The 12,940-nt window shown below is 37.8% G+C and overlaps 1 pseudogene; it reads left to right on the top strand.

The window, feature by feature from the left end:
• Nucleotides 1-12,940, top strand: part of LOC139732800 (uncharacterized) — a 62,672-nt pseudogene that overhangs the window by 43,769 nt on the left and 5,963 nt on the right.

Raw genomic sequence — 12,940 nt, 5'->3', positions numbered from 1 at the left:
GTTTTTCAGGGTGATCAAGGAGCACGTGGTAATCAAGGATCAGCAGGACGAACAGGCGAGAGGGTTAGTACCAATCCAACAAACTATGTATGACTCGACACAAAACGCCCTCTTAGAGCAAAAAGCTACGTGTCACAAAGGTGGTAGTGTTGAGTAATATGATATAAGACGACCATGAAGACGACGATGAGTTCAGTTCAACTTATTAACAACAGAACATATTTACAAGAGAATGTGAATAGGCCTACATTATGTATATAGTTTTGCATAATGCATTTTGCATGAGGGTATTTTTATAATAAGAATATGATACAACATACAAATGTATGTGCAGGTATATACATGCATACATAATCATAGCACGTTCAAAGCTACCTTGATTTTTTCGAGGAAAAAATGTTAAAAGGAGCAGAAAAAGCTAGCACTAGTGATAGTCCAGAATTATTCTCCAATAATTTTCTACATTGGAAAAAGAAAAATCCGAATATACATGTAGTATAAAAACTAAATTTAGTTCTTTTCAACGTATTCTTTATCATCAGCCTTTGTCAAGAAATGAAATCTTAGATTTTTACGAAATGAAAACCTTGTTCTTACCTAATAATGATGATGACGATGATGATGATAGTGATAATATAGTTAGCGATTGTCATTTATGTAGATCTTCTTGTATCAAGGTGTGGATGAAATCAGACTTTGTTATTAAACAGATTTACTGCGCATCAACTTTTTATTTGTTGTACCGTACACATGGTAAATGTTGCTATATGGATTCGATGTTTCTGTTTACACATTATAAGCTGTTATTTCCTTTACATGATTTTGCTTCATGTCACGCATTGAGTAGACATAACGAAATGTGTTAAATGGACTATAAGACGAATGATATTAAAGGGATCGTATAGTTTTGGTTGAGACCTAATTTCAGGTTTCTAACATTTTTTTGGTGAGATAATGAGAAACCTCTTATGAAATATGAAAGAGCATGTATTTCCATGAGGAATTCAACGTTTATTTGTTGAAAATTGGTTTTGAAATGGCTGTGATATCCAATACAGAGCAATTCTAAAAAGATGTGGGTCCCACCTTTTATTGCGATCGGTTTGTTTTACTTTGTTTATCCATGTTTCAGTCATTCCAAACCCGATTTTCATCGTATAAACTTTGAATTCCTCTTAGAATGGTATTGTTTTATAATTGTTTTCTTGGTATCTCGCAAAAAGTTGAAAGCCCAATTCTCATCTCCACCAATACTGTACTATCCCTTTAAGTTTGTTCATTCTATTCGATGACTCTTTATCTAGAAAAACTTGATGGAATTTAAGATAATGTTTTTAATGATTTCTTTGCAATCAGGGAAGTCAAGGACCCCAAGGACCATCAGGAGTAGCTGGAGGTCGTGGTGACAATGTGAGTCTTGTTATTCCCATCTTATCCCTTATCTCGGCACATGAGTCGTAAAAATAACATCATAACAAAAGAAGTGTTCATGTCCCATCCCTCCTACACTGTACATGGCGCGTTATCCGAACATCTTCTTTTTATTATTCTCGCCTCACCAAAAATATTGGAAGAGCAGTGAATATCACGTTACATTAATAATCGTATCGCAGTGCTGCTGAAAACTTGCCCTTTGATACATTAGGCAATTTTCACCTCTCATTGGAAAATAAAGGACGTGCATTGCACTCTGGATGATTTTTCAGTGGAGTAATCTTCACCAGGTGCTCCGTTAATGACATTCTTTCAATCACACACACACATACACCTCACACCATTTATACATACACACACATCGATCTACACAGGCCTAACTTATACATGAGGAAGTTCGAGCCATTCGAGAATTCGCCAAGGTGGCACAGGATAGGTGTGAATATGGAGTTCTTAAACCCTATTCTGACTGGGCTACTTGAGACTACTTCAAATTTTTGCGTCAGAATCCCTCAAGACACATTAAACAATTTCATTGCAAAAACTAGCATAATCAAAAGTAATTTCTTTTGTTTTTTGTTGTTTTTTCGACCTTTTGTTTTCTATTGTTTTTCGCCAAAATTTGTTGCAGGCACTTTTTCAAGCTTATCTACATTAGAAATGATTAACTTGAATGATTAAAAGTTGATTTAATTTAATTCATATCAGTTTAACCAAAAAACACAATTTGCATATTTGCACACAATATCAAGATTTGAGCTGTTTTCGGGTTGACATGCATATGCAAAATTTGGTCTCAAATATGCTGCAGACTTCAATGAAAATAATCATGAAATGGCGCGGCAAAATCTTTGGGCTTCATCATGGCGCGAAACGTTGAGGGAGTGTGTCAATTTGACCCCCCCCCCCCGCGGTTAAGATAGGGTTAAATCATAATAATAATAATAATAATAATAATACAATACATTTATAAGGCGCTTAATACCGATGTTTCTAAGCGCACAGTTTACCGGAAAATTAATATCTATACCAGAATAATACAAAAATACCAAAATACAAGTACAAACATACCAAAAAGAAAAAAAAATAGATACAGAGTATAATTACGATAAATAATGAAAATCAAAACCAGTGTGCACCTCCATTGACCGACCCACAACTGGACTATTCCAAAGAACTATCTACTAAAAAGATAAGTCTTAAGCAAAATCTTAAACTGATTAACGAAATCATGTGGATATATATCAGGTAGATGATGAAGTAACTCCATTTCGTTTTTCTGATGATTCTGATCCTAGATCTGTATAATTATGTACGTCAAAATGTCTACTCCTATACTCCGGGCTGTAGGGATAAAGTTTGATTCTTATTTTTCAAATTGATTAACCTCTTCTCGGTGTGTATATCTCTTTCAGGGACAACCAGGAGATCCTGGACCTAACGGACCCACCGGAGCCAAGGGAGCTCGCGTAAGTATGATGTTGCATCACGTGCTAGTTTCACCCTCATTCGGTGTTACAATTAGTCACAAAGATAAATATTGTCAGTAGCATTAGGTAGTCATTCATCTCATATTGATTACAAGAATAAACTTAAAAATGTAAGTGTCTTTAAACCAGTGATTGCTTGTATGAGGTTGTATTCATAGCTAAATCCTAAAGCATTGTAGTTGATTAACATATCGTGAAAACAGACAAGATATCCTCCCAAACATGAGTAAAATAAGACCATCTTCAGAAAGGTTAACACGGAAAAATATTGCCAGAACAAGATGTAATTTGATGTTTCTCTCTGTGTGAAAATGCGTCTTTTATTGATAACATGAATGACTGTATTGAGGTCACGATTCTCTTGACAGGGTCCTGATGGTGAGAAAGGATCGCAAGGAGCTCGCGGTATCCCTGGCAACCCTGTAAGTAGGCTGGTCTCTATTATCATAAGATGAAAATAAGCAGGCTGATCTCTATATTATCGCGTAAATAATAAGATGAAAATAATTATAGTGAGATGACTTCAAAGAAAAAGATACGCAAAGAGAGAGAGATAGATAGACAGACAGATAAACAGACAGATAGACATAGACACAGAAAAATGTTAACAAAGCTGAAAAATGATGACAGAAAGAATACAGTCATGCGATGAATGTTCAGTATTGTGTAATAATCATTGAGCAAACCTGTCTGATTAAAAAAAAAAAACATTCGTGTGTACACACAATGACATACTGTGATTTTTATTGCGCCTACGAAATATGAATTCAGATAGATAATATCTTATGTATTAATTACATATCAATAGATATTATGTAGAAATTAATTCCTTTAAATTATTACCTGGGTTAATTCTGGGTAACCTGGGTAAATTCTTAGTGTTTGAGATGCCAAAAAAGGTTATGCAACTTACAGGGAAGAATACGATTGGCTGTCCTTATTATGTGATGTCTCCTTGGTGTATCTGATCATCCTGGATCCTTCGCGTAATGCGTGTTTATCTCCCCCCCCCCCCCCCCCCCGCCCCTCTCATCCAGGGACCTGGTGGCGCACCAGGTGAGCGAGGACCAGAAGGAAATCAAGGCGAGAAGGGTGAAGCTGGACCATCAGGCCTTCAAGGTCGACGTGGAAGGGTTGGACTACAGGTGGGTTGATATCAAGGGGATACTGATATCAGGGAGGCAGAGTCGTCAGAGCGACATTTCTCTTACTCATCCAATCGCGGTGTACTTGACTCGATGAGGAAAATTTCACTTGATTTTACAAGATTTTACCAAACCAATTTGGCCCTGGGGCAGGAATGTCTCGGTATTCAACATTAATGCTTACCAAACACCACGATAATGTTGTCATATACTGTTAGCAGAAGAGAGAGAGAGCGAGACACTTACTACAATAATTTCAGTATTTTTTTTTAGTAGTGCATTGTCATCTCATATGCTTTCTAAGGGTCATTGTACTTTTATTGCTTGATAGTACGCTTTAGTAGTGTTTCTTATCAAGTTATATTGAATTAAATTTCACGATATGACCAAAATGGCATTTATAAGACATAACTCGCTTATTTTTTAAAGATGCGTTTTGATAGTCCTGTGGGTCCTTCTGTTAGGCACAGTGATAACTATATCACGTGCCAGAATGTCTCGAACTACAAAATGAGCAAATCAATTAGTGTAAGGTGATGATAACTTGTCACATGTTAAGTTTTGCAACGGAAGTCATTTCAGCTTGTTTTCATCACAAACACGATAAATGGTTGTTTGTTAATTTTTTTTCTATCTTTTTTGTTTTTGGCCATCACTACTGTTAGAATATGTTCCAGCTAAGCACATGTACAGATTCTGACTTTGAAGCTTTCGAATTAACGTGTCTGTCTCCGCATTATTCAAGAAGCGTGAAATCGTCAATTATTGTTAGACGACAAAGGCGGAGATATCCCTTTTAATAATCCTTGCTGTAACTTCACACGATGGACTTAAAATCATGTTATGAATTCGTATTGAAGAGAAGATGATATGTATTGAGCTGGTAAATGAAACAATATTTTCCTTCTGTGTATTCAACAGGGACTTACTGGACCACGTGGAGCTCGGGGAGAGTCTGGTCTGCAAGGACCTGCGGTACGTTCTCTCATCTAGCTCTCATTAGATACCTCTCCTCTTCTCAGCATGGCACAATTACTCAATTTATTCTTTTTTTTTTATATTTTGAGTTGAAACATTGAATGGACCTTCAAACTCTTGACCACAGTGGTCAAAACGCCAAGAATAGGGCTGGACAACCCATCACACACACTGTGTATACATATCCTTTGAATGAAAGAAAAAGTATGAAACATATTGTTCTTACGTATTTGTCATAGGAAAATATACTGATCAGTAAATAGAATTGAAAAGTACTCGCTGAAAGGCGATGCCCCTCTTTTACCAATGTAGGTTTGCTAACATGTATGTTTTACCGATCCTTCGTAATTTCTTGAAACTTACTACAGGGACCCGCTGGATCGACTGGAATGAACGGACCCCCTGGACCACGCGGAGAGCCGGTGAGACAACAACGACATTTTCACAACCACAAAATTTATTATATTTTTATTTCCTTCCTCAGTTTTGGAAGGAATAAGGGAAAAAGATTTAAACGTATTTCCATTACCATCAATGCTAGCTGTAGTTTTCTTTATTGGTTTATTCCTCAGTACATGACACTAACCGAGGTACGATAGATGATATTTAAAGCTTTTACAAGAACATGATACATACAATGGAAAGGATCTTTTTCTGAAGATGCTGAATATTTTCTTTTACCAAATACTAAATTGCATAATTATTATATACAATGCAGCAATTATCGCTTCCTATTTTCTACCCCCCCCCCCAAAAAAAGAACAACAAAACAAAACAAAACAAAGCAAAACAAAACAAAACAAAACAAAACAAAGAACACAAAACCGAACGACTTTATGTCATTTATCACCACTCTACAAGTAGGATATCAAGCTGTACTCTGGCATGACGTTGTATTTACGAGAGAAATAAGACTCTAGGGTGTTTTTGTATATTAGTGTTCATCATGCTTAAGGACAAGTCATGCTGTAAATGATGTTCCAACACGTAATGATTAGAAGGTAATTCACACAAGACATCCAGGTGATAATGTTTATAGGGAACTAACGATTGATTATCTCCCTCGTAGGGCCCTGTGGGATCAAGCGGAAACAATGGAGCTAACGGAGATCCTGGAGTACAGGTAAGCACTTTGATCACTGTGAATGATATCAGACTTTAGGGTTTCATTTTGACTTCAGTAATCACACCTGTAACTTCTCTTTTCTTATTGTTGTTCGTGTGTGTGACAAAGACCATTACTGGGAAAGATCTGATGTGGCACATCTTAGAAGGAAAATGCATTATTAGTCATAGAGTAGTATAAGTAACTCACTGCAGATTAAGATCTGTATCCTGTGTACCAGCGTGGCGGGATGGCGCCAATAAATCGTATTTGCCTGACAATCAAGAGGCGATTGAGTGATCATGGCTAGTGTGTGGTGTCGTGTGCTGTCATGATATGAGCTCCATTGTGATAGGAGGGAAAATCAACAGGAAACATTTGTCCCGGCCATAAGTCATAAAGTACATCCACCTGACATTGAAAATGGTATTTGGCAATACAAATAAAAAAAAAAGAAAGATTGTTGATATATCCATTGCAAACTAATGAAATGGATGCTTTCCCAAGTTTTCCAAGTGATCAGTCCGGTCACTTGGTCTACGCAAGTTAATTCATCCTTTGTTTTAACACGATTGGCAAGCCTATGCATTATACTGCTTTGTAAACGAGTGATGTGCCTATGAATAACCAACCGAGCAAGAAGAAAGGTCATTAAATGTACCCATGTGCGCATGAATTAGCTCCGAACTGGCTTATTTTCATTGACTTTATGTTTATTATTGCGCTGCTTTCATTGTTGCTGACAGGGTCTGAAAGGACCAACTGGTAACCCTGGTCTTCGCGGACCTCCAGGCATCATTGGGCTTCAAGGACCACCTGGAATAAGTGGAGAAGAAGGTCGCGTTGGTAACATGGTGAGTATAATGTATCGATATCAACTGATAGTAATGTGGGCGCCAAATCAGCAGCATATAAAGGGACACTTTGTGAATGATGTGTGACACATTGTGGGAGCCGGACGCATTTGAATGTTTCTACAGATAAATGGCGCTATATAAATGCTGTTTCATCATCATCATCATCATCATCACTTGTGTTCTCAGAATGAGAGGATGTGAAAAATAGACCAAAACTAAGAAGATTTTAAGGTCTATTTTGATATGACTCGTTTGACATGAAAGTCACATTTTTTCACTTGTAAAGGAACCGTGTAAGTGAGAGTAGTTGTGAGAGACCACAAAAACTTCTTCATCTTGCATCAAGTTCGAGGGAAGTGGTCAGTTTTTTTTTTATTTACTTATTTTTTTTTTTCGTGAGAAGCAGCTGTTGAATCTCTTGTACTCAGGGAATAGATAGGTGGTAGAGCTTCTATGATTATGTTATACAGTCATCCCTCTAAAATAATGCATTTCGTGTCAGCTGCCTTGTCATCGTTGCGTATACATGTATAATGTCTGCTTTTTTTTATTTCTGGCATAAACTCATTCGCTATAATTCAGTCCACATAATATCATGTTCTACCATGTAGGGACCTCGTGGCGGAGCTGGACCCCGCGGTCAGGCTGGAATACTTGGACCTGGTGTAAGTTAGCGCGGTTTCATTGACAGTATGCTCTTCAATGCCTTTTACGTAATGTTGTCTTCCTATACTCCACCACAAATAAATAAATGAATAAATAGATAGATAGATGGATAAATGAATGAATAAATGAATAACACATAAATAGATAAATGAATAAATGATTTTTCATAGTGATTATAGTTTATCTTGAATCGCGATCTGATGAGTCACTCAACGCTCTCTGAATGACATCGTTTTAATTTTGAAAAATTTTGTCGTCTCTTTTTTTTTGTGACATTCGCTATATCTAAATGAGGTCAGAAGAAGACAATCAGTAAGTAACTAAAGTATTCAAAGTAAAATAAGTTAAAATTTCAGTAATTACATGGTAGACTTAAGAAATGTTATAACATTATTTTACTTTATTTTCTATGAAAATGTTTACTTCAAGGTGTTTCGTAAGTTTTCTTTTTGTATTCATTAAAGAACAATTAAAAAACCCACAGAAAACAAGATTTATGGAAAAATAACCATAGCCAGTGTAAATGACTATTCAGCCGCGGATATCGCTGCAAAAAACCTAATAGAATCAAGTACTGTCTTGAATTGAAGTAACAAATTCATTGCACATAGACAAACTCGTAAAAATGATTGTTATCTATTAGATGATAAAGAAAATACAAAGACACTGATGACATGGAGACCTGTTACTAATATCTCATGATGTGTTGATCTGTCAGGGTATTGCTGGCTTGACGGGGGCTGCAGGAGCGGCCGGCGCATTCGGACGACCGGTAAGTCTGCCTTCCCAGTCTTCACAGGCCCAGGGAACCAATCATTTTACATTTTCATCAGCCAGTTTACAACAACATTTAGTGAATAGAATGCATAAGATTCATCGTGCCACTATCGATTATTACATTCCCTCGACGCATTCTCTTAACAGGAAACCCGAAGCGTTAGGCATGTGATTGTGATGTTGAGTATCAAAGCATTCTGAAAAATAAAACCCAAACAAACAACTTTGCAACAGGCTTTTTTTAGGGTACTTCCAGTAGTTAGTCCCACTGCTAATGTAAGCGCTAAATGGATAGACTATGAGACGGATGTTAAACAAGTATACTCAATACTTTTAAGTACAAAGTAATTTTACTTTGTTTTGATTATATGTAACCTTATACTCTGTTACCAAAGAAAGTGAAATGTTTATGTTCTTTTCGAAAAATGAAATAAAGTTTGAATTGAATTGAATTGAATTGAATAATCTCAAACACACAGTCCTTATCTCATTCTACCAATTCAATTTCTCATGGATAAATGAGAATGGTGTTTGTCGAGTAGTTAATCTGGTGACAAATGTGCACTTGTTGCTTGATATCAATTAAAGGGAAGTGACGGGGCTCCTGGTCCAGATGGACCCTCGGGAACACAAGGAGATGACGGGCCAAGGGGACCTGTTGGAGCCCCTGGAGCGGCAGGTCTCCGTGGAAGTGACGTAAGTCCAACTTATCATCTTTTGTTCTACATACACATCTAATTCCTTATCACCCAAAATTGAAAAGAAAATCCCGTAGTTCTGTGTTTTTCATTTCTCTGTTTGTATCCTTATGGATGATGATAGTTAAAACAAAATCAAGGACACTTGTATATGTATATTTACATACGAAACGGAATAAACAATAATTTATAATTATCTTTCTCGCACCAGTATCTTATATTCTTTGTGTTACTTGTTTTCATCGGGCTCAAAATGATCGGGCTCAAAAATGATAAGTTCCTATCTGTGTTGTATATCTGTGTTAACAGGGCTCTTTTTGAAAGCAGGCCTTTTGGCTCTGAAAAGAGTACCCTGTTTTTTAATAAGACTGAATAGATAGATAAATAAACAAATGAAATGATAATTTAAGAGGAGTATATCCTTTTTCGAGTGAGGTTGACAGTTTAGGATTAAATTGTGGATTTATCGTCCCTTCACCTCACAGGGTCGTGACGGTAAAGACGGTGCGCGGGGACCAGCCGGTGCTAAGGGATCTCGAGGAGACTCTGGTGCTCGGGGAAGTGACGGCACCAATGGACTGATGGGACCGAGGGTAAGTTCTTCATTGTGGGCTTTTTGCAATTTGTCTACTTTGTGCACTTTACAGGAAACAGTTACACAAAATAATCCGGATAAGTAGAGGAGTAGAGGTCATTATTTTTGTTGGCATTAGATTGGCATCAAGTTCTTATTGTACTTTGAGATCTATCCAGTTTACAGATATCATGATAGAATGCCTAAACGTACTTCATCTATAGTTAATGTTACCAATCATTTCACAAACACCGCTTGCAGGTGATTATGTCTACATTTGTTGGTTTAACATCAATTAATTCTGATATGTTCTCCATCACACCGACAGGGACCACTTGGGCCTGTAGGAGCCCAGGGAGAACGAGGCCAACGCGGAAAGCAAGGAGCACAAGGAGCGGTTGGAATCGCTGGAGACGAGGGAGCCACTGGTCCTTTGGTGAGACGTGAATCTGAAGTCCTTATAGTTTCTTGACTAGCAAACAGGAGTCTCTACACAACTATCTATCAAAGACGTTTTCAGTATCGTGATTCTAGAGCGGAACGTAGCATTTCACTGTCTGTAGGAGTTTGTTAGGCACCTGGGACGTACGTCCCAGCAGCCATCGTATCCGGATCACTTTATTGCAAACATGGAAGTATAGTTATTCGTTTAAAATGTTGCTTACTCCCTTAGTTTCCTTCATGTTACATGTAGCTTGACGTTGGCACAAGAGTATTCCCATATTTATTGGAAATAGGTATACTGTAATGCTCCATTCATTGATGTACATGGAGGCTTTTTCACTATTGTATAAAGGATGGAACTTTCTGTAGGATACCGTGACGAAACACACAAACACAGTATTTTTTAAGGGAAAATCGCCAAATATTGCTGCACAAGGACGTAACCATCTATACCTTTTGCGACATCTCTGCCATCACATTGTTGGAGTTCAAACTCGTATCGCCATAGACAGTAATCTACTTTCACAGATTATATCTATACGTTTTATGTACTCTACATATTATGACTAATACGTATAGTTTTGCGAAGGAAATATCTGTATCTATAATGAATGTGTCGCTACTTGATTCATATACTGTAGTAGAAATACATACTCGTTTAGGTATTGTGCGACTGCAGAAAAAGGTTGATATTCTGAAAAGACACACACCTGATTATGACTGTGCTGTTGTAACGTACCAGTATTTGTTTGTGTTTTATATAGGGACCTGTTGGACCCGCCGGACCAAGGGGAGAAGGCGGCTCGCAAGGAGTTCCAGTAAGTAACACATGACAGCTGTACGAGAAAGATTTTCACACTGGTGTCATTCCGCCCTCTAATCTGTAAGAATCAAATCGTAATTATATCCAACAATATTTGGGAACATATTAATGTCCCTTCGTTAACAGCTGAACGTTGCCGTTAAGAGGATTACGTTTAGATGAAAAGTCAATACATTTTATTTCTCTTAACTTTAATCACACAGCGTTATTAGCGAACAGTCCAATTGACTAAAGACTCTGAAATACATTATCAACGCGAACTTTTCTTGTATATTTCAGGGACACAAAGGGATGTCCGGACGTCCTGGAGCCCCTGGTCTTGCTGGAAAGCCTGTAAGTTTGTTGACCCATTATTAGTGTTCCCCTTCTGATTGAGCAGTAATATAATATGCTTCATTAACGCCCCCTTCTCCATTCTAGATGGTGCGCATTGTCTGACCCTGGTTTCGCTGAAGCCCTTCCATGTTGATGCATGTCGACTCATTATTCTAGAGCAACACAAAATGTCCAACTGACTTTGCATTGCCCTATTCGTTCCTTTTTTTTCGCATAGTTTAAACATGATATTTTAGACACTGACATTGTCTATATTGTGTTTGAACAAAAAATTATCTAGTGTTTGATGTTATAACATGACAATGATTATCTTGATACCTGTTCTATGAGAGAAATTACCTTTCTCACTGACACAGTTTTCATTACCGGTATGTCTTCTATGGATGTGGGAGACAACCCTCTAGTCCTTTTAAGTCGGATGAAATTCAAGTTGTTAGTTTTGGGAAACTTGAAATGTTCACCACAAGTCCTCTCACCAATGCAGGGCGAAAATGGCCGACGTGGTGACACTGGAGGAGAAGGATCCCGCGGTCTGCCTGTAAGTATTCTTTGTGATTTGAGAATGTCTGTCATAAACAATGTTAATGTGCATGGTTTGCTACCAAACTATTTTTGTAGTAAAAACTGGATGACGGAGAATGTGCGGATTCGTAAACTTTCTTCCATTCTTCTATAGAGAAGAAATCAGATACTGATGATGCTTGCAATCAGGTCTTACGGATCGTGATGTTGAATAAGATTTCTTGAATCCCGTCCTTGAAACAAGGAAATGATAATATCGGAAAATGGCTGATATAAATGTAACATACAACAAGCAGTCTTTAGCAGTAACATCAATACGTTTGATGTGATTCTATGAGTTTATGTAAAATCCCTTGACCACTGCATGTACTGAATGGACCTTTACCCTATTCCATGTACTTAGTATCTGTCTGATACATCTTATTCTAACAAAATGTTCATTTAAACAGGGTACCCCTGGAACCAAGGGTAAATCTGGAAAGGACGGACCCCGTGGCCCTCCAGGTCTGCGCGGTGTTTACGTAAGTAGAGCAACGCTGGTGTGTCTCATCGTTTAACGGAAGTATGTAACTAAGAACAACCAGCAGGTGTTTCAGTCACACATTGTAGTGTAGAGCATATTTTTACAACAACTAGTTTGTTTTGAATATCACACTGATGGCGAACGTAATGAGTATCACCCCATGTCTTTTTTTTACCATTACGACAATAAACCCTTATATCTGAGATTTTTATTCCGATTATGTCACACTATCTTGTGGGCATCATGATGTGTTGAATGTATAGTCTGTCTAGCCGGATCTTTTTAAACTGTGTTATGTGATTGTCAGAGTGCCCCGATCTAACTGTGCAGGTTTGTAACCCGTCCTCTCTTTGGGATTTTCCTATCACAGGGTCAGCGAGGAGAGAGAGGAACCCTTGGTCCAGCCGGCCCAGCTGGTCCACCCGGACCTCCCGGACCTCCCGTAAGAATGCACCACGTCATTATCAATATTATGGCATTATACAGTACCTCTTAACAACACTTCATAGTGTTCTGTCCGATGTGAGCACGGAATCCGTGCCAAGTCGACCTCATTTTATACCACAGT

The sequence above is a fragment of the Diadema antillarum genome, unplaced genomic scaffold (genome assembly GCF_040938485.1).
Source record: "Diadema antillarum isolate AM-2024a unplaced genomic scaffold, OU_Dant_1.0 seq00000447_RagTag, whole genome shotgun sequence".
NCBI classification, from domain to species: domain Eukaryota; kingdom Metazoa; phylum Echinodermata; class Echinoidea; order Diadematoida; family Diadematidae; genus Diadema; species Diadema antillarum.
Note: the sequence above shows the minus strand (reverse complement) of the source record. Positions and strands in the feature narration are given on the sequence as shown.